We start from the raw sequence: 27,984 nt of genomic DNA, 5'->3' as shown, positions 1-27,984 counted from the left end.
CAGAATTTTAAGCTTGACAACTTGTCTTACGCTAAGCTTTTCCCACTCGAAGGCCGCTCATGGGAACAGCACCCTCATTTAGCAGGGTGCCAAATTGTCTGCAGTCTTCCTCTCAACAGAACATGGGCGTTCGTGGGCGTTCGGGGGCCTTGCTTGCTAGCTAGAGACTGAGCGCTGGGTTGTTTAAAGACCCAGACCCAGACCCAGGGCCAGGCCAGGCCAGCTGCTGCAACAGGCATGATGCAGGCCCAATGAAGCACACGCCGGACTTTACCCTTTTCTGCCTCTTGAAAACTTCAACATGTCTGTCTTCTGATTGCACCTAATAAAGGGAGTTCCCATCATTTGGTGAGTGAGAGCTAACACTAGGCCAATATGCCTAGCCAGCAGCACAGGCACTATCCCCCTGATTACACAGCTCTGTTCACACCAAAATGAAAAATCCCCACCACTCGACCTATTTTACTATTTGTGGGAGGCTTACTTCGGCTCAGTTATGCCCCCTAGGCCACATTCGCGCTACAAAATGCCAAATTCAAAGACAAAAAATCAATAGATTGATAACTGAAGATAATGCTTTACCCATATTTCACCTACTAATGAAGAAGGGGGCTTTATGGGAGTCAGGAGAGAAAATATTTATAATTTTCGGGCACTCGTGCAAAAAAGAGTGTCTGAAATTGCTCCTGGTTTTTATAAAATCGAAATATTAGTTAATGGGGAAAAAAGAAAAAAAATACAATTTTTACCAGCCATGGTGGGATTCGAACCCTTATCCTGGGGAGCTTTCAGCATTAGAGGCAGATGACATTACCACTGAGCTATTGCTCCTTACTGGGAAAGAGGGATTCAGGAGCATCTATAAGCTACACACAGGCCCCCTGGTCTACATGACACACCATAGCCATGATAAAGGGACTATTGGAAATGATACATACATGGAAACCCCTGTGGTCCAGTGGGTAAGTTCCTGCCTTCCACCCAGGTGACCAGGGTTCAAATCCCGGGTTTGGCACCAGATGACTGATGGCGGTGAAGCAGAGGTAAGTCAGTAAGTAAAATGTGCATGTGTGTGTGGAGCTGTGATTGGTGGATGTAAGAGTGGTTGGTATGTGGATGGAGAGAGTGGTTGGTGTGTCAGGGCAGAGAGAGTGAGGTTGGGTCCAGGCCTAGTGGGAGTGGAGTAGAGGGGAGGAGCCAAAGAGGGGGAGTGTGAATGGGTGGAGTAAGAAAGGAGAGCAGGGGCGGTATGGTTGGGGGAAGGAGCCTAGGGAGAGGTGGAGGCATAGAGCCTAGGAGGGACCAAGGGGAGGGGCATGTGTAGAGAGGGGTGGAGCCACAGAGGAAAGGGAGGAGTAGGAAGGGTTCACAGAAGTAGGCAGAGTCTGGTGCAATAGGTCAGGGGGTGGAGCATAGAGGAGTGAGGCCAACAAGGAAAGAGTGCTCCTCCCCCTTCAGCAAACAGCGGGGGGTGACCCCAACATTTTATGACCGCTCCCTCCCCCCCCACTACAGAGTGGGGGGGGGGCAAATTTTGGGGAGCAGTGTAAAAAAGGGGTGTTGGGATGCATTATAAAAGAGGGTGCTAGAAGGCACAGAATGATGTGGTTTGGCTTTGGGTGCGCTAAACATCATTTTTTTTGCCCCCATCCCCTTTTTTGGGGGGAAGGGGGTGTACCCCAAAAGTATAGGGGCAACAGAGGGAACTTAGGGGAACAGGCTAAGGGCACTTTTTTATTACCGACCACAAGGGGGGGCACCACACAGACATACTGTAATTATGGTATTGAAAGAGGTGACAGCAAGGAGCATGTGGTACGACACGGCGAGACGGGACAAGTCACCCCAAGTTTTTATTGCCCCCCCCTGCCCTCGCAGGATCTGTTATGAGGTCTCTTGGGGTAGTTGTATTGAAAACAGATGCTTAAGACACTGAAGGGAAGGGGAATGTTGACAAGCGTGTGTCCCCCATTGTGTGAGTACTTTCTTGTGCGATACCCTCTTCTTCATTCACTCACCACAAAGGAGCAGCCACAAAATGACAATTGCTGTGATGGTAGTACTAAAAGGGGCTTTATAAGGTAGAGAACCAGAAGGAAGGCGAGCTTCAAGTGGCACTTCGAGGAAGTGGGTCAACAGGAAGCAGAGATGCCCGCTATGACAGCTGAGAGCATTAAAATTTGGTAAATAAGGCGGATGGTTTGGGGAAGTAGATGAATGAGTCAGGGAGACGGCGCATGTGGCAATTGGTTGGATGCGGCATAGAGAATAATCATGGCATGCAAACTAGGCAGTAGTCCCTGAATTGGCAGCGTCTGCAGAGAGTTTGGGGTGCTTGACAAGTGATTTGTCTTCCTTGGATTGGGTATATAATCCACAGAGGGAAGGTCACAGCTTATAGTGAGGCAGATGGTGTATATCGGATTTAAAGAAGGGTAGTTTGAGTGTGCGGAGAGGGGCTGCACGGAGTGGTAAGTGGATGGGGTGCCGAGCAATGTGCATCCAACTGGTCACTGGAGGCTGGACAGTGGCAAAAGCACCTGGGTTACTGGGAGAATTACAAATGGAGGGCCAAAAGGAAGGGTGTTTATGGTCATTCAGATACTAAGACGGAACATTTGAGTGGCAATGAGATGGGGGTATTAAGAAGTCACAAATGGTGTCCCGGGTTAGAGGTATGGGGATCAGATATTCCTGCTAGGGTGTAATGTGCCACCCTGCCCCTTTTTTTGTGCAGCCTGGTTCCCTCTCTAGTTTCTCTCCAGTGTCTTTCTATCCTGCAGATGATTAGAGCAAGCTTCCTAAAGTTTTTCTTGGCCTCATATCCCCAATTACGTGCCTGACATGCCTGGCCTAAGGATACTCCCAAAGAGTGTGCTACTTATATTCTGGGAAGAGCCTCACTAGTTCTGCCTATTTATGCAGCAACAAGGCAAATCTTACAACCTGCAAAGTTGGAAGCTTTGAGATGAAGTAAAGGTTTTTATTTTTCGGGAAAATGCTCTTTTATGCTTCATCTCCCATCTGAAGGCCATGGGCTCCTGTTCTTCTATCACGTGTCCTTTCAAAGAGACAGATGACACACTCACCCAATCACTCAGCAAACATCTATGCTTTAACTCTGTCGTCTTGCCGTTTTCCCTCCAAGTGCTCTCCCTTCCCCACAAATGCAGGATAATCTTTCCTCATTACTCATTCACTCGCTTATTGTAGTCCTCCGCTCCACAGGCCCAGCAAAGACCAACAAAGACAAGCAGTACGTCAGCAAACAGATTTAACACTTCTCTCTTCTATTATGGTCATACTGCTGCCCTCTAGTAACACTACATGGCAACTGCAGCATGATGATGTGATTTTGAAGGGGGCTGTCCTATGCAAATAATGTTCTCCCATGATTATTTTGGCCTGAGACATTCACAGGCTTCCATCATGATATGGCCTCCAACATATGGTTTTCAGCAGAATTTTAAGCTTGACAACTTGTCTTACGCTAAGCTTTTCCCACTCGAAGGCCGCTCATGGGACAGCACCCTCATTTAGCAGGGTGCCAAATTGTCTGCAGTCTTCCTCTCAACAGAACATGGGCGTTCGTGGGCGTTCGGGGGGGCCTTGCTTGCTAGCTAGAGACTGAGCGCTGGGTTGTTTAAAGACCCAGGGCCAGGCCAGGCCAGGCCAGCTGCTGCAACAGGCATGATGCAGGCCCAATGAAGCACACGCCGGACTTTACCCTTTTCTGCCTCTTGAAAACTTCAACATGTCTGTCTTCTGATTGCACCTAATAAAGGGAGTTTGACCAGCTCCAAACTTTAACCATCATTTGGTGAGTGAGAGCTAACACTAGGCCAATATGCCTAGCCAGCAGCACAGGCACTATCCCCCTGATTACACAGCTCTGTTCACACCAAAATGAAAAATCCCCACCACTCGACCTATTTTACTATTTGTGGGAGGCTTACTTCGGCTCAGTTATGCCCCCTAGGCCACATTCGCGCTACAAAATGACAAATTCAAAGACAAAAAATCAATAGATTGATAACTGAAGATAATGCTTTACCCATATTTCACCTACTAATGAAGAAGGGGGCTTTATGGGAGTCAGGAGAGAAAATATTTATAATTTTCGGGCACTCGTGCAAAAAAGAGTGTCTGAAATTGCTCCTGGTTTTTATAAAATCGAAATATTAGTTAATGGGGAAAAAAGAAAAAAAATACAATTTTTACCAGCCATGGCGGGATTCGAACCCTTGTCCTGGGGAGCTTTCAGCATTAGAGGCAGATGACATTACCACTGAGCTATTGCTCCTTACTGGGAAAGAGGGATTCAGGAGCATCTATAAGCTACACACAGGCCCCCTGGTCTACATGACACACCATAGCCATGATAAAGGGACTATTGGAAATGATACATACATGGAAACCCCTGTGGTCCAGTGGGTAAGTTCCTGCCTTCCACCCAGGTGACCAGGGTTCAAATCCCGGGTTTGGCACCAGATGACTGATGGCGGTGAAGCAGAGGTAAGTCAGTAAGTAAAATGTGCATGTGTGTGTGGAGCTGTGATTGGTGGATGTAAGAGTGGTTGGTATGTGGATGGAGAGAGTGGTTGGTGTGTCAGGGCAGAGAGAGTGAGGTTGGGTCCAGGCCTAGTGGGAGTAGAGTAGAGGGGAGGAGCCAAAGAGGGGGAGTGTGAATGGGTGGAGTAAGAAAGGAGAGCAGGGGCGGTATGGTTGGGGGAAGGAGCCTAGGGAGAGGTGGAGGCATAGAGCCTAGGAGGGACCAAGGGGAGGGGCATGTGTAGAGAGGGGTGGAGCCACAGAGGAAAGGGAGGAGTAGGAAGGGTTCACAGAAGTAGGCAGAGTCTGGTGCAATAGGTCAGGGGGTGGAGCATAGAGGAGTGAGGCCAACAAGGAAAGAGTGCTCCTCCCCCTTCAGCAAACAGCGGGGGGTGACCCCAACATTTTATGACCGCTCCCTCCCCCCCCACTACAGAGTGGGGGGGGGGGCAAATTTTGGGGAGCAGTGTAAAAAAGGGGTGTTGGGATGCATTATAAAAGAGGGTGCTAGAAGGCACAGAATGATGTGGTTTGGCTTTGGGTGCGCTAAACATCATTTTTTTTGCCCCCATCCCCTTTTTTGGGGGGAAGGGGGTGTACCCCAAAAGTATAGGGGCAACAGAGGGAACTTAGGGGAACAGGCTTAGGGCACTTTTTTATTACCGACCACAAGGGGGGGCACCACACAGACATACTGTAATTATGGTATTGAAAGAGGTGACAGCAAGGAGCATGTGGTACGACACGGCGAGACGGGACAAGTCACCCCAAGTTTTTATTGCCCCCCCCTGCCCTCGCAGGATCTGTTATGAGGTCTCTTGGGGTAGTTGTATTGAAAACAGATGCTTAAGACACTGAAGGGAAGGGGAATGTTGACAAGCGTGTGTCCCCCATTGTGTGAGTACTTTCTTGTGCGATACCCTCTTCTTCATTCACTCACCACAAAGGAGCAGCCACAAAATGACAATTGCTGTGATGGTAGTACTAAAAGGGGCTTTATAAGGTAGAGAACCAGAAGGAAGGCGAGCTTCAAGTGGCACTTCGAGGAAGTGGGTCAACAGGAAGCAGAGATGCCCGCTATGACAGCTGAGAGCATTAAAATTTGGTAAATAAGGCGGATGGTTTGGGGAAGTAGATGAATGAGTCAGGGAGACGGCGCATGTGGCAATTGGTTGGATGCGGCATAGAGAATAATCATGGCATGCAAACTAGGCAGTAGTCCCTGAATTGGCAGCGTCTGCAGAGAGTTTGGGGTGCTTGACAAGTGATTTGTCTTCCTTGGATTGGGTATATAATCCACAGAGGGAAGGTCACAGCTTATAGTGAGGCAGATGGTGTATATCGGATTTAAAGAAGGGTAGTTTGAGTGTGCGGAGAGGGGCTGCACGGAGTGGTAAGTGGATGGGGTGCCGAGCAATGTGCATCCAACTGGTCACTGGAGGCTGGACAGTGGCAAAAGCACCTGGGTTACTGGGAGAATTACAAATGGAGGGCCAAAAGGAAGGGTGTTTATGGTCATTCAGATACTAAGACTGAACATTTGAGTGGCAATGAGATGGGGGTATTGAGAAGTCACAAATGGTGTCCCGGGTTAGAGGTATGGGGATCAGATATTCCTGCTAGGGTGTAATGTGCCACCCTGCCCCTTTTTTTGTGCAGCCTGGTTCCCTCTCTAGTTTCTCTCCAGTGTCTTTCTATCCTGCAGATGATTAGAGCAAGCTTCCTAAAGTTTTTCTTGGCCTCATATCCCCAATTACGTGCCTGACATGCCTGGCCTAAGGATACTCCCAAAGAGTGTGCTACTTATATTCTGGGAAGAGCCTCACTAGTTCTGCCTATTTATGCAGCAACAAGGCAAATCTTACAACCTGCAAAGTTGGAAGCTTTGAGATGAAGTAAAGGTTTTTATTTTTCGGGAAAATGCTCTTTTATGCTTCATCTCCCATCTGAAGGCCATGGGCTCCTGTTCTTCTATCACGTGTCCTTTCAAAGAGACAGATGACACACTCACCCAATCACTCAGCAAACATCTATGCTTTAACTCTGTCGTCTTGCCGTTTTCCCTCCAAGTGCTCTCCCTTCCCCACAAATGCAGGATAATCTTTCCTCATTACTCATTCACTCGCTTATTGTAGTCCTCCGCTCCACAGGCCCAGCAAAGACCAACAAAGACAAGCAGTACGTCAGCAAACAGATTTAACACTTCTCTCTTCTATTATGGTCATACTGCTGCCCTCTAGTAACACTACATGGCAACTGCAGCATGATGATGTGATTTTGAAGGGGGCTGTCCTATGCAAATAATGTTCTCCCATGATTATTTTGGCCTGAGACATTCACAGGCTTCCATCATGATATGGCCTCCAACATATGGTTTTCAGCAGAATTTTAAGCTTGACAACTTGTCTTACGCTAAGCTTTTCCCACTCGAAGGCCGCTCATGGGACAGCACCCTCATTTAGCAGGGTGCCAAATTGTCTGCAGTCTTCCTCTCAACAGAACATGGGCGTTCGTGGGCGTTCGGGGGGGCCTTGCTTGCTAGCTAGAGACTGAGCGCTGGGTTGTTTAAAGACCCAGGGCCAGGCCAGGCCAGCTGCTGCAACAGGCATGATGCAGGCCCAATGAAGCACACGCCGGACTTTACCCTTTTCTGCCTCTTGAAAACTTCAACATGTCTGTCTTCTGATTGCACCTAATAAAGGGAGTTTGACCAGCTCCAAACTTTAACCATCATTTGGTGAGTGAGAGCTAACACTAGGCCAATATGCCTAGCCAGCAGCACAGGCACTATCCCCCTGATTACACAGCTCTGTTCACACCAAAATGAAAAATCCCCACCACTCGACCTATTTTACTATTTGTGGGAGGCTTACTTCGGCTCAGTTATGCCCCCTAGGCCACATTCGCGCTACAAAATGCCAAATTCAAAGACAAAAAATCAATAGATTGATAACTGAAGATAATGCTTTACCCATATTTCACCTACTAATGAAGAAGGGGGCTTTATGGGAGTCAGGAGAGAAAATATTTATAATTTTCGGGCACTCGTGCAAAAAAGAGTGTCTGAAATTGCTCCTGGTTTTTATAAAATCGAAATATTAGTTAATGGGGAAAAAAGAAAAAAAATACAATTTTTACCAGCCATGGCGGGATTCGAACCCTTGTCCTGGGGAGCTTTCAGCATTAGAGGCAGATGACATTACCACTGAGCTATTGCTCCTTACTGGGAAAGAGGGATTCAGGAGCATCTATAAGCTACACACAGGCCCCCTGGTCTACATGACACACCATAGCCATGATAAAGGGACTATTGGAAATGATACATACATGGAAACCCCTGTGGTCCAGTGGGTAAGTGCCTGCCTTCCACCCAGGTGACCAGGGTTCAAATCCCGGGTTCGGCACCAGATGACTGATGGCGGTGAAGCAGAGGTAAGTCAGTAAGTAAAATGTGCGTGTGTGTGGAGGTGTGATTGGTGGATGTAAGAGTGGTTGGTATGTGGATGGAGAGAGTGGTTGGTGTGTCAGGGCAGAGAGCGTGAGGTTGGGTCCAGGCCTAGTGGGAGTAGAGTAGAGGGGAGGAGCCAAAGAGGGGGAGTGTGAATGGGTGGAGTAAGAAAGGAGAGCAGGGGCGGTATGGTTGGGGGAAGGAGCCTAGGGAGAGGTGGAGGCATAGAGCCTAGGAGGGACCAAGGGGAGGGGCATGTGTAGAGAAGGGTGGAGCCACAGAGGGAAGGGAGGAGTAGGAAGGGTTCACAGAAGTAGGCAGAGTCTGGTGCAATAGGTCAGGGGGTGGAGCATAGAGGAGTGAGGCCAACAAGGAAAGAGTGCTCCTCCCCCTTCAGCAAACAGCGGGGGGTGACCCCAACATTTTATGACCGCTCCCTCCCCCCCCACTACAGAGTGGGGGGGGGGGGGGCAAATTTTGGGGAGCAGTGTAAAAAAGGGGTGTTGGGGTGCATTATAAAAGAGGGTGCTAGAAGGCACAGAATGATGTGGTTTGGCTTTGGGTGCGCTAAACATCATTTTTTTTGCCCCCATCCCCTTTTTTGGGGGGAAGGGGGTGTACCCCAAAAGTATAGGGGCAACAGAGGGAACTTAGGGGAACAGGCTTAGGGCACTTTTTTATTACCGACCACAAGGGGGGGCACCACACAGACATACTGTAATTATGGTATTGAAAGAGGTGACAGCAAGGAGCATGTGGTACGACACGGCGAGACGGGACAAGTCACCCCAAGTTTTTATTGCCCCCCCCTGCCCTCGCAGGATCTGTTATGAGGTCTCTTGGGGTAGTTGTATTGAAAACAGATGCTTAAGACACTGAAGGGAAGGGGAATGTTGACAAGCGTGTGTCCCCCATTGTGTGAGTACTTTCTTGTGCGATACCCTCTTCTTCATTCACTCACCACAAAGGAGCAGCCACAAAATGACAATTGCTGTGATGGTAGTACTAAAAGGGGCTTTATAAGGTAGAGAACCAGAAGGAAGGCGAGCTTCAAGTGGCACTTCGAGGAAGTGGGTCAACAGGAAGCAGAGATGCCCGCTATGACAGCTGAGAGCATTAAAATTTGGTAAATAAGGCGGATGGTTTGGGGAAGTAGATGAATGAGTCAGGGAGACGGCGCATGTGGCAATTGGTTGGATGCGGCATAGAGAATAATCATGGCATGCAAACTAGGCAGTAGTCCCTGAATTGGCAGCGTCTGCAGAGAGTTTGGGGTGCTTGACAAGTGATTTGTCTTCCTTGGATTGGGTATATAATCCACAGAGGGAAGGTCACAGCTTATAGTGAGGCAGATGGTGTATATCGGATTTAAAGAAGGGTAGTTTGAGTGTGCGGAGAGGGGCTGCACGGAGTGGTAAGTGGATGGGGTGCCGAGCAATGTGCATCCAACTGGTCACTGGAGGCTGGACAGTGGCAAAAGCACCTGGGTTACTGGGAGAATTACAAATGGAGGGCCAAAAGGAAGGGTGTTTATGGTCATTCAGATACTAAGACGGAACATTTGAGTGGCAATGAGATGGGGGTATTGAGAAGTCACAAATGGTGTCCCGGGTTAGAGGTATGGGGATCAGATATTCCTGCTAGGGTGTAATGTGCCACCCTGCCCCTTTTTTTGTGCAGCCTGGTTCCCTCTCTAGTTTCTCTCCAGTGTCTTTCTATCCTGCAGATGATTAGAGCAAGCTTCCTAAAGTTTTTCTTGGCCTCATATCCCCAATTACGTGCCTGACATGCCTGGCCTAAGGATACTCCCAAAGAGTGTGCTACTTATATTCTGGGAAGAGCCTCACTAGTTCTGCCTATTTATGCAGCAACAAGGCAAATCTTACAACCTGCAAAGTTGGAAGCTTTGAGATGAAGTAAAGGTTTTTATTTTTCGGGAAAATGCTCTTCTATGCTTCATCTCCCATCTGAAGGCCATGGGCTCCTGTTCTTCTATCACGTGTCCTTTCAAAGAGACAGATGACACACTCACCCAATCACTCAGCAAACATCTATGCTTTAACTCTGTCGTCTTGCCGTTTTCCCTCCAAGTGCTCTCCCTTCCCCACAAATGCAGGATAATCTTTCCTCATTACTCATTCACTCGCTTATTGTAGTCCTCCGCTCCACAGGCCCAGCAAAGACCAACAAAGACAAGCAGTACGTCAGCAAACAGATTTAACACTTCTCTCTTCTATTATGGTCATACTGCTGCCCTCTAGTAACACTACATGGCAACTGCAGCATGATGATGTGATTTTGAAGGGGGCTGTCCTATGCAAATAATGTTCTCCCATGATTATTTTGGCCTGAGACATTCACAGGCTTCCATCATGATATGGCCTCCAACATATGGTTTTCAGCAGAATTTTAAGCTTGACAACTTGTCTTACGCTAAGCTTTTCCCACTCGAAGGCCGCTCATGGGACAGCACCCTCATTTAGCAGAGTGCCAAATTGTCTGCAGTCTTCCTCTCAACAGAACATGGGCGTTCGTGGGCGTTCGGGGGGCCTTGCTTGCTAGCTAGAGACTGAGCGCTGGGTTGTTTAAAGACCCAGGGCCAGGCCAGGCCAGGCCAGCTGCTGCAACAGGCATGATGCAGGCCCAATGAAGCACACGCCGGACTTTACCCTTTTCTGCCTCTTGAAAACTTCAACATGTCTGTCTTCTGATTGCACCTAATAAAGGGAGTTTGACCAGCTCCAAACTTTAATCATCATTTGGTGAGTGAGAGCTAACACTAGGCCAATATGCCTAGCCAGCAGCACAGGCACTATCCCCCTGATTACACAGCTCTGTTCACACCAAAATGAAAAATCCCCACCACTCGACCTATTTTACTATTTGTGGGAGGCTTACTTCGGCTCAGTTATGCCCCCTAGGCCACATTCGCGCTACAAAATGCCAAATTCAAAGACAAAAAATCAATAGATTGATAACTGAAGATAATGCTTTACCCATATTTCACCTACTAATGAAGAAGGGGGCTTTATGGGAGTCAGGAGAGAAAATATTTATAATTTTCGGGCACTCGTGCAAAAAAGAGTGTCTGAAATTGCTCCTGGTTTTTATAAAATCGAAATATTAGTTAATGGGGAAAAAAGAAAAAAAATACAATTTTTACCAGCCATGGGGGGATTCGAACCCTTATCCTGGGGAGCTTTCAGCATTAGAGGCAGATGACATTACCACTGAGCTATTGCTCCTTACTGGGAAAGAGGGATTCAGGAGCATCTATAAGCTACACACAGGCCCCCTGGTCTACATGACACACCATAGCCATGATAAAGGGACTATTGGAAATGATACATACATGGAAACCCCTGTGGTCCAGTGGGTAAGTGCCTGCCTTCCACCCAGGTGACCAGGGTTCAAATCCCGGGTTCCGGCACCAGATGACTGATGGCGGTGAAGCAGAGGTAAGTCAGTAAGTAAAATGTGCGTGTGTGTGGAGGTGTGATTGGTGGATGTAAGAGTGGTTGGTATGTGGATGGAGAGAGTGGTTGGTGTGTCAGGGCAGAGAGCGTGAGGTTGGGTCCAGGCCTAGTGGGAGTAGAGTAGAGGGGAGGAGCCAAAGAGGGGGAGTGTGAATGGGTGGAGTAAGAAAGGAGAGCAGGGGCGGTATGGTTGGGGGAAGGAGCCTAGGGAGAGGTGGAGGCATAGAGCCTAGGAGGGACCAAGGGGAGGGGCATGTGTAGAGAAGGGTGGAGCCACAGAGGGAAGGGAGGAGTAGGAAGGGTTCACAGAAGTAGGCAGAGTCTGGTGCAATAGGTCAGGGGGTGGAGCATAGAGGAGTGAGGCCAACAAGGAAAGAGTGCTCCTCCCCCTTCAGCAAACAGCGGGGGGTGACCCCAACATTTTATGACCGCTCCCTCCCCCCCCACTACAGAGTGGGGGGGGGGGGGGGCAAATTTTGGGGAGCAGTGTAAAAAAGGGGTGTTGGGGTGCATTATAAAAGAGGGTGCTAGAAGGCACAGAATGATGTGGTTTGGCTTTGGGTGCGCTAAACATCATTTTTTTTGCCCCCATCCCCTTTTTTGGGGGGAAGGGGGTGTACCCCAAAAGTATAGGGGCAACAGAGGGAACTTAGGGGAACAGGCTTAGGGCACTTTTTTATTACCGACCACAAGGGGGGGCACCACACAGACATACTGTAATTATGGTATTGAAAGAGGTGACAGCAAGGAGCATGTGGTACGACACGGCGAGACGGGACAAGTCACCCCAAGTTTTTATTGCCCCCCCCTGCCCTCGCAGGATCTGTTATGAGGTCTCTTGGGGTAGTTGTATTGAAAACAGATGCTTAAGACACTGAAGGGAAGGGGAATGTTGACAAGCGTGTGTCCCCCATTGTGTGAGTACTTTCTTGTGCGATACCCTCTTCTTCATTCACTCACCACAAAGGAGCAGCCACAAAATGACAATTGCTGTGATGGTAGTACTAAAAGGGGCTTTATAAGGTAGAGAACCAGAAGGAAGGCGAGCTTCAAGTGGCACTTCGAGGAAGTGGGTCAACAGGAAGCAGAGATGCCCGCTATGACAGCTGAGAGCATTAAAATTTGGTAAATAAGGCGGATGGTTTGGGGAAGTAGATGAATGAGTCAGGGAGACGGCGCATGTGGCAATTGGTTGGATGCGGCATAGAGAATAATCATGGCATGCAAACTAGGCAGTAGTCCCTGAATTGGCAGCGTCTGCAGAGAGTTTGGGGTGCTTGACAAGTGATTTGTCTTCCTTGGATTGGGTATATAATCCACAGAGGGAAGGTCACAGCTTATAGTGAGGCAGATGGTGTATATCGGATTTAAAGAAGGGTAGTTTGAGTGTGCGGAGAGGGGCTGCACGGAGTGGTAAGTGGATGGGGTGCCGAGCAATGTGCATCCAACTGGTCACTGGAGGCTGGACAGTGGCAAAAGCACCTGGGTTACTGGGAGAATTACAAATGGAGGGCCAAAAGGAAGGGTGTTTATGGTCATTCAGATACTAAGACGGAACATTTGAGTGGCAATGAGATGGGGGTATTGAGAAGTCACAAATGGTGTCCCGGGTTAGAGGTATGGGGATCAGATATTCCTGCTAGGGTGTAATGTGCCACCCTGCCCCTTTTTTTGTGCAGCCTGGTTCCCTCTCTAGTTTCTCTCCAGTGTCTTTCTATCCTGCAGATGATTAGAGCAAGCTTCCTAAAGTTTTTCTTGGCCTCATATCCCCAATTACGTGCCTGACATGCCTGGCCTAAGGATACTCCCAAAGAGTGTGCTACTTATATTCTGGGAAGAGCCTCACTAGTTCTGCCTATTTATGCAGCAACAAGGCAAATCTTACAACCTGCAAAGTTGGAAGCTTTGAGATGAAGTAAAGGTTTTTATTTTTCGGGAAAATGCTCTTCTATGCTTCATCTCCCATCTGAAGGCCATGGGCTCCTGTTCTTCTATCACGTGTCCTTTCAAAGAGACAGATGACACACTCACCCAATCACTCAGCAAACATCTATGCTTTAACTCTGTCGTCTTGCCGTTTTCCCTCCAAGTGCTCTCCCTTCCCCACAAATGCAGGATAATCTTTCCTCATTACTCATTCACTCGCTTATTGTAGTCCTCCGCTCCACAGGCCCAGCAAAGACCAACAAAGACAAGCAGTACGTCAGCAAACAGATTTAACACTTCTCTCTTCTATTATGGTCATACTGCTGCCCTCTAGTAACACTACATGGCAACTGCAGCATGATGATGTGATTTTGAAGGGGGCTGTCCTATGCAAATAATGTTCTCCCATGATTATTTTGGCCTGAGACATTCACAGGCTTCCATCATGATATGGCCTCCAACATATGGTTTTCAGCAGAATTTTAAGCTTGACAACTTGTCTTACGCTAAGCTTTTCCCACTCGAAGGCCGCTCATGGGACAGCACCCTCATTTAGCAGAGTGCCAAATTGTCTGCAGTCTTCCTCTCAACAGAACATGGGCGTTCGTGGGCGTTCGGGGGGCCTTGCTTGCTAGCTAGAGACTGAGCGCTGGGTTGTTTAAAGACCCAGGGCCAGGCCAGGCCAGGCCAGCTGCTGCAACAGGCATGATGCAGGCCCAATGAAGCACACGCCGGACTTTACCCTTTTCTGCCTCTTGAAAACTTCAACATGTCTGTCTTCTGATTGCACCTAATAAAGGGAGTTTGACCAGCTCCAAACTTTAATCATCATTTGGTGAGTGAGAGCTAACACTAGGCCAATATGCCTAGCCAGCAGCACAGGCACTATCCCCCTGATTACACAGCTCTGTTCACACCAAAATGAAAAATCCCCACCACTCGACCTATTTTACTATTTGTGGGAGGCTTACTTCGGCTCAGTTATGCCCCCTAGGCCACATTCGCGCTACAAAATGCCAAATTCAAAGACAAAAAATCAATAGATTGATAACTGAAGATAATGCTTTACCCATATTTCACCTACTAATGAAGAAGGGGGCTTTATGGGAGTCAGGAGAGAAAATATTTATAATTTTCGGGCACTCGTGCAAAAAAGAGTGTCTGAAATTGCTCCTGGTTTTTATAAAATCGAAATATTAGTTAATGGGGAAAAAAGAAAAAAAATACAATTTTTACCAGCCATGGGGGGATTCGAACCCTTATCCTGGGGAGCTTTCAGCATTAGAGGCAGATGACATTACCACTGAGCTATTGCTCCTTACTGGGAAAGAGGGATTCAGGAGCATCTATAAGCTACACACAGGCCCCCTGGTCTACATGACACACCATAGCCATGATAAAGGGACTATTGGAAATGATACATACATGGAAACCCCTGTGGTCCAGTGGGTAAGTTCCTGCCTTCCACCCAGGTGACCAGGGTTCAAATCCCGGGTTTGGCACCAGATGACTGATGGCGGTGAAGCAGAGGTAAGTCAGTAAGTAAAATGTGCATGTGTGTGTGGAGCTGTGATTGGTGGATGTAAGAGTGGTTGGTATGTGGATGGAGAGAGTGGTTGGTGTGTCAGGGCAGAGAGAGTGAGGTTGGGTCCAGGCCTAGTGGGAGTAGAGTAGAGGGGAGGAGCCAAAGAGGGGGAGTGTGAATGGGTGGAGTAAGAAAGGAGAGCAGGGGCGGTATGGTTGGGGGAAGGAGCCTAGGGAGAGGTGGAGGCATAGAGCCTAGGAGGGACCAAGGGGAGGGGCATGTGTAGAGAGGGGTGGAGCCACAGAGGAAAGGGAGGAGTAGGAAGGGTTCACAGAAGTAGGCAGAGTCTGGTGCAATAGGTCAGGGGGTGGAGCATAGAGGAGTGAGGCCAACAAGGAAAGAGTGCTCCTCCCCCTTCAGCAAACAGCGGGGGGTGACCCCAACATTTTATGACCGCTCCCTCCCCCCCCACTACAGAGTGGGGGGGGGGGCAAATTTTGGGGAGCAGTGTAAAAAAGGGGTGTTGGGATGCATTATAAAAGAGGGTGCTAGAAGGCACAGAATGATGTGGTTTGGCTTTGGGTGCGCTAAACATCATTTTTTTTGCCCCCATCCCCTTTTTTGGGGGGAAGGGGGTGTACCCCAAAACTATAGGGGCAACAGAGGGAACTTAGGGGAACAGGCTAAGGGCACTTTTTTATTACCGACCACAAGGGGGGGCACCACACAGACATACTGTAATTATGGTATTGAAAGAGGTGACAGCAAGGAGCATGTGGTACGACACGGCGAGACGGGACAAGTCACCCCAAGTTTTTATTGCCCCCCCCTGCCCTCGCAGGATCTGTTATGAGGTCTCTTGGGGTAGTTGTATTGAAAACAGATGCTTAAGACACTGAAGGGAAGGGGAATGTTGACAAGCGTGTGTCCCCCATTGTGTGAGTACTTTCTTGTGCGATACCCTCTTCTTCATTCACTCACCACAAAGGAGCAGCCACAAAATGACAATTGCTGTGATGGTAGTACTAAAAGGGGCTTTATAAGGTAGAGAACCAGAAGGAAGGCGAGCTTCAAGTGGCACTTCGAGGAAGTGGGTCAACAGGAAGCAGAGATGCCCGCTATGACAGCTGAGAGCATTAAAATTTGGTAAATAAGGCGGATGGTTTGGGGAAGTAGATGAATGAGTCAGGGAGACGGCGCATGTGGCAATTGGTTGGATGCGGCATAGAGAATAATCATGGCATGCAAACTAGGCAGTAGTCCCTGAATTGGCAGCGTCTGCAGAGAGTTTGGGGTGCTTGACAAGTGATTTGTCTTCCTTGGATTGGGTATATAATCCACAGAGGGAAGGTCACAGCTTATAGTGAGGCAGATGGTGTATATCGGATTTAAAGAAGGGTAGTTTGAGTGTGCGGAGAGGGGCTGCACGGAGTGGTAAGTGGATGGGGTGCCGAGCAATGTGCATCCAACTGGTCACTGGAGGCTGGACAGTGGCAAAAGCACCTGGGTTACTGGGAGAATTACAAATGGAGGGCCAAAAGGAAGGGTGTTTATGGTCATTCAGATACTAAGACGGAACATTTGAGTGGCAATGAGATGGGGGTATTGAGAAGTCACAAATGGTGTCCCGGGTTAGAGGTATGGGGATCAGATATTCCTGCTAGGGTGTAATGTGCCACCCTGCCCCTTTTTTTGTGCAGCCTGGTTCCCTCTCTAGTTTCTCTCCAGTGTCTTTCTATCCTGCAGATGATTAGAGCAAGCTTCCTAAAGTTTTTCTTGGCCTCATATCCCCAATTACGTGCCTGACATGCCTGGCCTAAGGATACTCCCAAAGAGTGTGCTACTTATATTCTGGGAAGAGCCTCACTAGTTCTGCCTATTTATGCAGCAACAAGGCAAATCTTACAACCTGCAAAGTTGGAAGCTTTGAGATGAAGTAAAGGTTTTTATTTTTCGGGAAAATGCTCTTTTATGCTTCATCTCCCATCTGAAGGCCATGGGCTCCTGTTCTTCTATCACGTGTCCTTTCAAAGAGACAGATGACACACTCACCCAATCACTCAGCAAACATCTATGCTTTAACTCTGTCGTCTTGCCGTTTTCCCTCCAAGTGCTCTCCCTTCCCCACAAATGCAGGATAATCTTTCCTCATTACTCATTCACTCGCTTATTGTAGTCCTCCGCTCCACAGGCCCAGCAAAGACCAACAAAGACAAGCAGTACGTCAGCAAACAGATTTAACACTTCTCTCTTCTATTATGGTCATACTGCTGCCCTCTAGTAACACTACATGGCAACTGCAGCATGATGATGTGATTTTGAAGGGGGCTGTCCTATGCAAATAATGTTCTCCCATGATTATTTTGGCCTGAGACATTCACAGGCTTCCATCATGATATGGCCTCCAACATATGGTTTTCAGCAGAATTTTAAGCTTGACAACTTGTCTTACGCTAAGCTTTTCCCACTCGAAGGCCGCTCATGGGACAGCACCCTCATTTAGCAGGGTGCCAAATTGTCTGCAGTCTTCCTCTCAACAGAACATGGGCGTTCGTGGGCGTTCGGGGGGGGGCCTTGCTTGCTAGCTAGAGACTGAGCGCTGGGTTGTTTAAAGACCCAGGGCCAGGCCAGGCCAGGCCAGCTGCTGCAACAGGCATGATGCAGGCCCAATGAAGCACACGCCGGACTTTACCCTTTTCTGCCTCTTGAAAACTTTAACATGTCTGTCTTCTGATTGCACCTAATAAAGGGAGTTTGACCAGCTCCAAACTTTAACCATCATTTGGTGAGTGAGAGCTAACACTAGGCCAATATGCCTAGCCAGCAGCACAGGCACTATCCCCCTGATTACACAGCTCTGTTCACACCAAAATGAAAAATCCCCACCACTCGACCTATTTTACTATTTGTGGGAGGCTTACTTCGGCTCAGTTATGCCCCCTAGGCCACATTCGCGCTACAAAATGACAAATTCAAAGACAAAAAATCAATAGATTGATAACTGAAGATAATGCTTTACCCATATTTCACCTACTAATGAAGAAGGGGGCTTTATGGGAGTCAGGAGAGAAAATATTTATAATTTTCGGGCACTCGTGCAAAAAAGAGTGTCTGAAATTGCTCCTGGTTTTTATAAAATCGAAATATTAGTTAATGGGGAAAAAAGAAAAAAAATACAATTTTTACCAGCCATGGCGGGATTCGAACCCTTGTCCTGGGGAGCTTTCAGCATTAGAGGCAGATGACATTACCACTGAGCTATTGCTCCTTACTGGGAAAGAGGGATTCAGGAGCATCTATAAGCTACACACAGGCCCCCTGGTCTACATGACACACCATAGCCATGATAAAGGGACTATTGGAAATGATACATACATGGAAACCCCTGTGGTCCAGTGGGTAAGTTCCTGCCTTCCACCCAGGTGACCAGGGTTCAAATCCCGGGTTTGGCACCAGATGACTGATGGCGGTGAAGCAGAGGTAAGTCAGTAAGTAAAATGTGCATGTGTGTGTGGAGCTGTGATTGGTGGATGTAAGAGTGGTTGGTATGTGGATGGAGAGAGTGGTTGGTGTGTCAGGGCAGAGAGAGTGAGGTTGGGTCCAGGCCTAGTGGGAGTAGAGTAGAGGGGAGGAGCCAAAGAGGGGGAGTGTGAATGGGTGGAGTAAGAAAGGAGAGCAGGGGCGGTATGGTTGGGGGAAGGAGCCTAGGGAGAGGTGGAGGCATAGAGCCTAGGAGGGACCAAGGGGAGGGGCATGTGTAGAGAGGGGTGGAGCCACAGAGGAAAGGGAGGAGTAGGAAGGGTTCACAGAAGTAGGCAGAGTCTGGTGCAATAGGTCAGGGGGTGGAGCATAGAGGAGTGAGGCCAACAAGGAAAGAGTGCTCCTCCCCCTTCAGCAAACAGCGGGGGGTGACCCCAACATTTTATGACCGCTCCCTCCCCCCCCACTACAGAGTGGGGGGGGGGGGCAAATTTTGGGGAGCAGTGTAAAAAAGGGGTGTTGGGATGCATTATAAAAGAGGGTGCTAGAAGGCACAGAATGATGTGGTTTGGCTTTGGGTGCGCTAAACATCATTTTTTTTGCCCCCATCCCCTTTTTTGGGGGGAAGGGGGTGTACCCCAAAAGTATAGGGGCAACAGAGGGAACTTAGGGGAACAGGCTTAGGGCACTTTTTTATTACCGACCACAAGGGGGGGCACCACACAGACATACTGTAATTATGGTATTGAAAGAGGTGACAGCAAGGAGCATGTGGTACGACACGGCGAGACGGGACAAGTCACCCCAAGTTTTTATTGCCCCCCCCTGCCCTCGCAGGATCTGTTATGAGGTCTCTTGGGGTAGTTGTATTGAAAACAGATGCTTAAGACACTGAAGGGAAGGGGAATGTTGACAAGCGTGTGTCCCCCATTGTGTGAGTACTTTCTTGTGCGATACCCTCTTCTTCATTCACTCACCACAAAGGAGCAGCCACAAAATGACAATTGCTGTGATGGTAGTACTAAAAGGGGCTTTATAAGGTAGAGAACCAGAAGGAAGGCGAGCTTCAAGTGGCACTTCGAGGAAGTGGGTCAACAGGAAGCAGAGATGCCCGCTATGACAGCTGAGAGCATTAAAATTTGGTAAATAAGGCGGATGGTTTGGGGAAGTAGATGAATGAGTCAGGGAGACGGCGCATGTGGCAATTGGTTGGATGCGGCATAGAGAATAATCATGGCATGCAAACTAGGCAGTAGTCCCTGAATTGGCAGCGTCTGCAGAGAGTTTGGGGTGCTTGACAAGTGATTTGTCTTCCTTGGATTGGGTATATAATCCACAGAGGGAAGGTCACAGCTTATAGTGAGGCAGATGGTGTATATCGGATTTAAAGAAGGGTAGTTTGAGTGTGCGGAGAGGGGCTGCACGGAGTGGTAAGTGGATGGGGTGCCGAGCAATGTGCATCCAACTGGTCACTGGAGGCTGGACAGTGGCAAAAGCACCTGGGTTACTGGGAGAATTACAAATGGAGGGCCAAAAGGAAGGGTGTTTATGGTCATTCAGATACTAAGACGGAACATTTGAGTGGCAATGAGATGGGGGTATTGAGAAGTCACAAATGGTGTCCCGGGTTAGAGGTATGGGGATCAGATATTCCTGCTAGGGTGTAATGTGCCACCCTGCCCCTTTTTTTGTGCAGCCTGGTTCCCTCTCTAGTTTCTCTCCAGTGTCTTTCTATCCTGCAGATGATTAGAGCAAGCTTCCTAAAGTTTTTCTTGGCCTCATATCCCCAATTACGTGCCTGACATGCCTGGCCTAAGGATACTCCCAAAGAGTGTGCTACTTATATTCTGGGAAGAGCCTCACTAGTTCTGCCTATTTATGCAGCAACAAGGCAAATCTTACAACCTGCAAAGTTGGAAGCTTTGAGATGAAGTAAAGGTTTTTATTTTTCGGGAAAATGCTCTTTTATGCTTCATCTCCCATCTGAAGGCCATGGGCTCCTGTTCTTCTATCACGTGTCCTTTCAAAGAGACAGATGACACACTCACCCAATCACTCAGCAAACATCTATGCTTTAACTCTGTCGTCTTGCCGTTTTCCCTCCAAGTGCTCTCCCTTCCCCACAAATGCAGGATAATCTTTCCTCATTACTCATTCACTCGCTTATTGTAGTCCTCCGCTCCACAGGCCCAGCAAAGACCAACAAAGACAAGCAGTACGTCAGCAAACAGATTTAACACTTCTCTCTTCTATTATGGTCATACTGCTGCCCTCTAGTAACACTACATGGCAACTGCAGCATGATGATGTGATTTTGAAGGGGGCTGTCCTATGCAAATAATGTTCTCCCATGATTATTTTGGCCTCAGACATTCACAGGCTTCCATCATGATATGGCCTCCAACATATGGTTTTCAGCAGAATTTTAAGCTTGACAACTTGTCTTACGCTAAGCTTTTCCCACTCGAAGGCCGCTCATGGGACAGCACCCTCATTTAGCAGGGTGCCAAATTGTCTGCAGTCTTCCTCTCAACAGAACATGGGCGTTCGTGGGCGTTCGGGGGGGCCTTGCTTGCTAGCTAGAGACTGAGCGCTGGGTTGTTTAAAGACCCAGGGCCAGGCCAGGCCAGGCCAGCTGCTGCAACAGGCATGATGCAGGCCCAATGAAGCACACGCCGGACTTTACCCTTTTCTGCCTCTTGAAAACTTCAACATGTCTGTCTTCTGATTGCACCTAATAAAGGGAGTTTGACCAGCTCCAAACTTTAACCATCATTTGGTGAGTGAGAGCTAACACTAGGCCAATATGCCTAGCCAGCAGCACAGGCACTATCCCCCTGATTACACAGCTCTGTTCACACCAAAATGAAAAATCCCCACCACTCGACCTATTTTACTAATTGTGGGAGGCTTACTTCGGCTCAGTTATGCCCCCTAGGCCACATTCGCGCTACAAAATGACAAATTCAAAGACAAAAAATCAATAGATTGATAACTGAAGATAATGCTTTACCCATATTTCACCTACTAATGAAGAAGGGGGCTTTATGGGAGTCAGGAGAGAAAATATTTATAATTTTCGGGCACTCGTGCAAAAAAGAGTGTCTGAAATTGCTCCTGGTTTTTATAAAATCGAAATATTAGTTAATGGGGAAAAAAGAAAAAAAATACAATTTTTACCAGCCATGGCGGGATTCGAACCCTTGTCCTGGGGAGCTTTCAGCATTAGAGGCAGATGACATTACCACTGAGCTATTGCTCCTTACTGGGAAAGAGGGATTCAGGAGCATCTATAAGCTACACACAGGCCCCCTGGTCTACATGACACACCATAGCCATGATAAAGGGACTATTGGAAATGATACATACATGGAAACCCCTGTGGTCCAGTGGGTAAGTGCCTGCCTTCCACCCAGGTGACCAGGGTTCAAATCCCGGGTTCGGCACCAGATGACTGATGGCGGTGAAGCAGAGGTAAGTCAGTAAGTAAAATGTGCGTGTGTGTGGAGGTGTGTCTGGCTGGTGATTGGTGGATGTAAGAGTGGTTGGTATGTGGATGGAGAGAGTGGTTGGTGTGTCAGGGCAGAGAGAGTGAGGTTGGGTCCAGGCCTAGTGAGAGTAGAGGGGAGGAGCCAAAGAGGGGGAGTGTGAATGGGTGGAGTAAGAAAGGAGAGCAGGGGCGGTATGGTTGGGGGAAGGAGCCTAGGGAGAGGTGGAGGCATAGAGCCTAGGAGGGACCAAGGGGAGGGGCATGTGTAGAGAGGGGTGGAGCCACAGAGGAAAGGGAGGAATAGGAAGGGTTCACAGAAGTAGGCAGAGTCTGGTGCAATAGGTCAGGGGGTGGAGCATAGAGGAGTGAGGCCAACAAGGAAAGAGTGCTCCTCCCCCTTCAGCAAACAGCGGGGGGTGACCCCAACATTTTATGACCGCTCCCTCCCCCCCCACTACAGAGTGGGGGGGGGGGGCAAATTTTGGGGAGCAGTGTAAAAAAGGGGTGTTGGGATGCATTATAAAAGAGGGTGCTAGAAGGCACAGAATGATGTGGTTTGGCTTTGGGTGCGCTAAACATCATTTTTTTTGCCCCCATCCCCTTTTTTGGGGGGAAGGGGGTGTACCCCAAAAGTATAGGGGCAACAGAGGGAACTTAGGGGAACAGGCTTAGGGCACTTTTTTATTACCGACCACAAGGGGGGGCACCACACAGACATACTGTAATTATGGTATTGAAAGAGGTGACAGCAAGGAGCATGTGGTACGACACGGCGAGACGGGACAAGTCACCCCAAGTTTTTATTGCCCCCCCCTGCCCTCGCAGGATCTGTTATGAGGTCTCTTGGGGTAGTTGTATTGAAAACAGATGCTTAAGACACTGAAGGGAAGGGGAATGTTGACAAGCGTGTGTCCCCCATTGTGTGAGTACTTTCTTGTGCGATACCCTCTTCTTCATTCACTCACCACAAAGGAGCAGCCACAAAATGACAATTGCTGTGATGGTAGTACTAAAAGGGGCTTTATAAGGTAGAGAACCAGAAGGAAGGCGAGCTTCAAGTGGCACTTCGAGGAAGTGGGTCAACAGGAAGCAGAGATGCCCGCTATGACAGCTGAGAGCATTAAAATTTGGTAAATAAGGCGGATGGTTTGGGGAAGTAGATGAATGAGTCAGGGAGACGGCGCATGTGGCAATTGGTTGGATGCGGCATAGAGAATAATCATGGCATGCAAACTAGGCAGTAGTCCCTGAATTGGCAGCGTCTGCAGAGAGTTTGGGGTGCTTGACAAGTGATTTGTCTTCCTTGGATTGGGTATATAATCCACAGAGGGAAGGTCACAGCTTATAGTGAGGCAGATGGTGTATATCGGATTTAAAGAAGGGTAGTTTGAGTGTGCGGAGAGGGGCTGCACGGAGTGGTAAGTGGATGGGGTGCCGAGCAATGTGCATCCAACTGGTCACTGGAGGCTGGACAGTGGCAAAAGCACCTGGGTTACTGGGAGAATTACAAATGGAGGGCCAAAAGGAAGGGTGTTTATGGTCATTCAGATACTAAGACGGAACATTTGAGTGGCAATGAGATGGGGGTATTGAGAAGTCACAAATGGTGTCCCGGGTTAGAGGTATGGGGATCAGATATTCCTGCTAGGGTGTAATGTGCCACCCTGCCCCTTTTTTGTGCAGCCTGGTTCCCTCTCTAGTTTCTCTCCAGTGTCTTTCTATCCTGCAGATGATTAGAGCAAGCTTCCTAAAGTTTTTCTTGGCCTCATATCCCCAATTACGTGCCTGACATGCCTGGCCTAAGGATACTCCCAAAGAGTGTGCTACTTATATTCTGGGAAGAGCCTCACTAGTTCTGCCTATTTATGCAGCAACAAGGCAAATCTTACAACCTGCAAAGTTGGAAGCTTTGAGATGAAGTAAAGGTTTTTATTTTTCGGGAAAATGCTCTTTTATGCTTCATCTCCCATCTGAAGGCCATGGGCTCCTGTTCTTCTATCACGTGTCCTTTCAAAGAGACAGATGACACACTCACCCAATCACTCAGCAAACATCTATGCTTTAACTCTGTCGTCTTGCCGTTTTCCCTCCAAGTGCTCTCCCTTCCCCACAAATGCAGGATAATCTTTCCTCATTACTCATTCACTCGCTTATTGTAGTCCTCCGCTCCACAGGCCCAGCAAAGACCAACAAAGACAAGCAGTACGTCAGCAAACAGATTTAACACTTCTCTCTTCTATTATGGTCATACTGCTGCCCTCTAGTAACACTACATGGCAACTGCAGCATGATGATGTGATTTTGAAGGGGGCTGTCCTATGCAAATAATGTTCTCCCATGATTATTTTGGCCTGAGACATTCACAGGCTTCCATCATGATATGGCCTCCAACATATGGTTTTCAGCAGAATTTTAAGCTTGACAACTTGTCTTACGCTAAGCTTTTCCCACTCGAAGGCCGCTCATGGGACAGCACCCTCATTTAGCAGGGTGCCAAATTGTCTGCAGTCTTCCTCTCAACAGAACATGGGCGTTCGTGGGCGTTCGGGGGGGCCTTGCTTGCTAGCTAGAGACTGAGCGCTGGGTTGTTTAAAGACCCAGGGCCAGGCCAGGCCAGGCCAGCTGCTGCAACAGGCATGATGCAGGCCCAATGAAGCACACGCCGGACTTTACCCTTTTCTGCCTCTTGAAAACTTCAACATGTCTGTCTTCTGATTGCACCTAATAAAGGGAGTTTGACCAGCTCCAAACTTTAACCATCATTTGGTGAGTGAGAGCTAACACTAGGCCAATATGCCTAGCCAGCAGCACAGGCACTATCCCCCTGATTACACAGCTCTGTTCACACCAAAATGAAAAATCCCCACCACTCGACCTATTTTACTATTTGTGGGAGGCTTACTTCGGCTCAGTTATGCCCCCTAGGCCACATTCGCGCTACAAAATGACAAATTCAAAGACAAAAAATCAATAGATTGATAACTGAAGATAATGCTTTACCCATATTTCACCTACTAATGAAGAAGGGGGCTTTATGGGAGTCAGGAGAGAAAATATTTATAATTTTCGGGCACTCGTGCAAAAAAGAGTGTCTGAAATTGCTCCTGGTTTTTATAAAATCGAAATATTAGTTAATGGGGAAAAAAGAAAAAAAATACAATTTTTACCAGCCATGGCGGGATTCGAACCCTTGTCCTGGGGAGCTTTCAGCATTAGAGGCTGATGACATTACCACTGAGCTATTGCTCCTTACTGGGAAAGAGGGATTCAGGAGCATCTATAAGCTACACACAGGCCCCCTGGTCTACATGACACACCATAGCCATGATAAAGGGACTATTGGAAATGATACATACATGGAAACCCCTGTGGTCCAGTGGGTAAGTTCCTGCCTTCCACCCAGGTGACCAGGGTTCAAATCCCGGGTTCGGCACCAGATGACTGATGGCGGTGAAGCAGAGGTAAGTCAGTAAGTAAAATGTGCGTGTGTGTGGAGGTGTGTCTGGCTGGTGATTGGTGGATGGAGAGAGTGGTTGGTGTGTCAGGGCAGAGAGAGTGAGGTTGGGTCCAGGCCTAGTGAGAGTAGAGGGGAGGAGCCAAAGAGGGGGAGTGTGAATGGGTGGAGTAAGAAAGGAGAGCAGGGGCGGTATGGTTGGGGGAAGGAGCCTAGGGAGAGGTGGAGGCATAGAGCCTAGGAGGGACCAAGGGGAGGGGCATGTGTAGAGAGGGGTGGAGCCACAGAGGAAAGGGAGGAGTAGGAAGGGTTCACAGAAGTAGGCAGAGTCTGGTGCAATAGGTCAGGGGGTGGAGCATAGAGGAGTGAGGCCAACAAGGAAAGAGTGCTCCTCCCCCTTCAGCAAACAGCGGGGGGTGACCCCAACATTTTATGACCGCTCCCTCCCCCCCCCACTACAGAGTGGGGGGGGGCAAATTTTGGGGAGCAGTGTAAAAAAGGGGTGTTGGGGTGCATTATAAAAGAGGGTGCTAGAAGGCACAAAATGATGTGGTTTGGCTTTGGGTGCGCTAAACATCATTTTTTTTGCCCCCATCCCCTTTTTTGGGGGGAAGGGGGTGTACCCCAAAAGTATAGGGGCAACAGAGGGAACTTAGGGGAACAGGCTTAGGGCACTTTTTTATTACCGACCACAAGGGGGGGCACCACACAGACATACTGTAATTATGGTATTGAAAGAGGTGACAGCAAGGAGCATGTGGTACGACACGGCGAGACGGGACAAGTCACCCCAAGTTTTTATTGCCCCCCCCTGCCCTCGCAGGATCTGTTATGAGGTCTCTTGGGGTAGTTGTATTGAAAACAGATGCTTAAGACACTGAAGGGAAGGGGAATGTTGACAAGCGTGTGTCCCCCATTGTGTGAGTACTTTCTTGTGCGATACCCTCTTCTTCATTCACTCACCACAAAGGAGCAGCCACAAAATGACAATTGCTGTGATGGTAGTACTAAAAGGGGCTTTATAAGGTAGAGAACCAGAAGGAAGGCGAGCTTCAAGTGGCACTTCGAGGAAGTGGGTCAACAGGAAGCAGAGATGCCCGCTATGACAGCTGAGAGCATTAAAATTTGGTAAATAAGGCGGATGGTTTGGGGAAGTAGATGAATGAGTCAGGGAGACGGCGCATGTGGCAATTGGTTGGATGCGGCATAGAGAATAATCATGGCATGCAAACTAGGCAGTAGTCCCTGAATTGGCAGCGTCTGCAGAGAGTTTGGGGTGCTTGACAAGTGATTTGTCTTCCTTGGATTGGGTATATAATCCACAGAGGGAAGGTCACAGCTTATAGTGAGGCAGATGGTGTATATCGGATTTAAAGAAGGGTAGTTTGAGTGTGCGGAGAGGGGCTGCACGGAGTGGTAAGTGGATGGGGTGCCGAGCAATGTGCATCCAACTGGTCACTGGAGGCTGGACAGTGGCAAAAGCACCTGGGTTACTGGGAGAATTACAAATGGAGGGCCAAAAGGAAGGGTGTTTATGGTCATTCAGATACTAAGACGGAACATTTGAGTGGCAATGAGATGGGGGTATTGAGAAGTCACAAATGGTGTCCCGGGTTAGAGGTATGGGGATCAGATATTCCTGCTAGGGTGTAATGTGCCACCCTGCCCCTTTTTTTGTGCAGCCTGGTTCCCTCTCTAGTTTCTCTCCAGTGTCTTTCTATCCTGCAGATGATTAGAGCAAGCTTCCTAAAGTTTTTCTTGGCCTCATATCCCCAATTACGTGCCTGACATGCCTGGCCTAAGGATACTCCCAAAGAGTGTGCTACTTATATTCTGGGAAGAGCCTCACTAGTTCTGCCTATTTATGCAGCAACAAGGCAAATCTTACAACCTGCAAAGTTGGAAGCTTTGAGATGAAGTAAAGGTTTTTATTTTTCGGGAAAATGCTCTTTTATGCTTCATCTCCCATCTGAAGGCCATGGGCTCCTGTTCTTCTATCACGTGTCCTTTCAAAGAGACAGATGACACACTCACCCAATCACTCAGCAAACATCTATGCTTTAACTCTGTCGTCTTGCCGTTTTCCCTCCAAGTGCTCTCCCTTCCCCACAAATGCAGGATAATCTTTCCTCATTACTCATTCACTCGCTTATTGTAGTCCTCCGCTCCACAGGCCCAGCAAAGACCAACAAAGACAAGCAGTACGTCAGCAAACAGATTTAACACTTCTCTCTTCTATTATGGTCATACTGCTGCCCTCTAGTAACACTACATGGCAACTGCAGCATGATGATGTGATTTTGAAGGGGGCTGTCCTATGCAAATAATGTTCTCCCATGATTATTTTGGCCTGAGACATTCACAGGCTTCCATCATGATATGGCCTCCAACATATGGTTTTCAGCAGAATTTTAAGCTTGACAACTTGTCTTACGCTAAGCTTTTCCCACTCGAAGGCCGCTCATGGGACAGCACCCTCATTTAGCAGGGTGCCAAATTGTCTGCAGTCTTCCTCTCAACAGAACATGGGCGTTTGTGGGCGTTCGGGGGGCCTTGCTTGCTAGCTAGAGACTGAGCGCTGGGTTGTTTAAAGACCCAGGGCCAGGCCAGGCCAGGCCAGCTGCTGCAACAGGC

Source organism: Pleurodeles waltl, chromosome 11 (assembly GCF_031143425.1).
Source record: "Pleurodeles waltl isolate 20211129_DDA chromosome 11, aPleWal1.hap1.20221129, whole genome shotgun sequence".
Classification (NCBI taxonomy): domain Eukaryota; kingdom Metazoa; phylum Chordata; class Amphibia; order Caudata; family Salamandridae; genus Pleurodeles; species Pleurodeles waltl.
Note: the sequence above shows the minus strand (reverse complement) of the source record.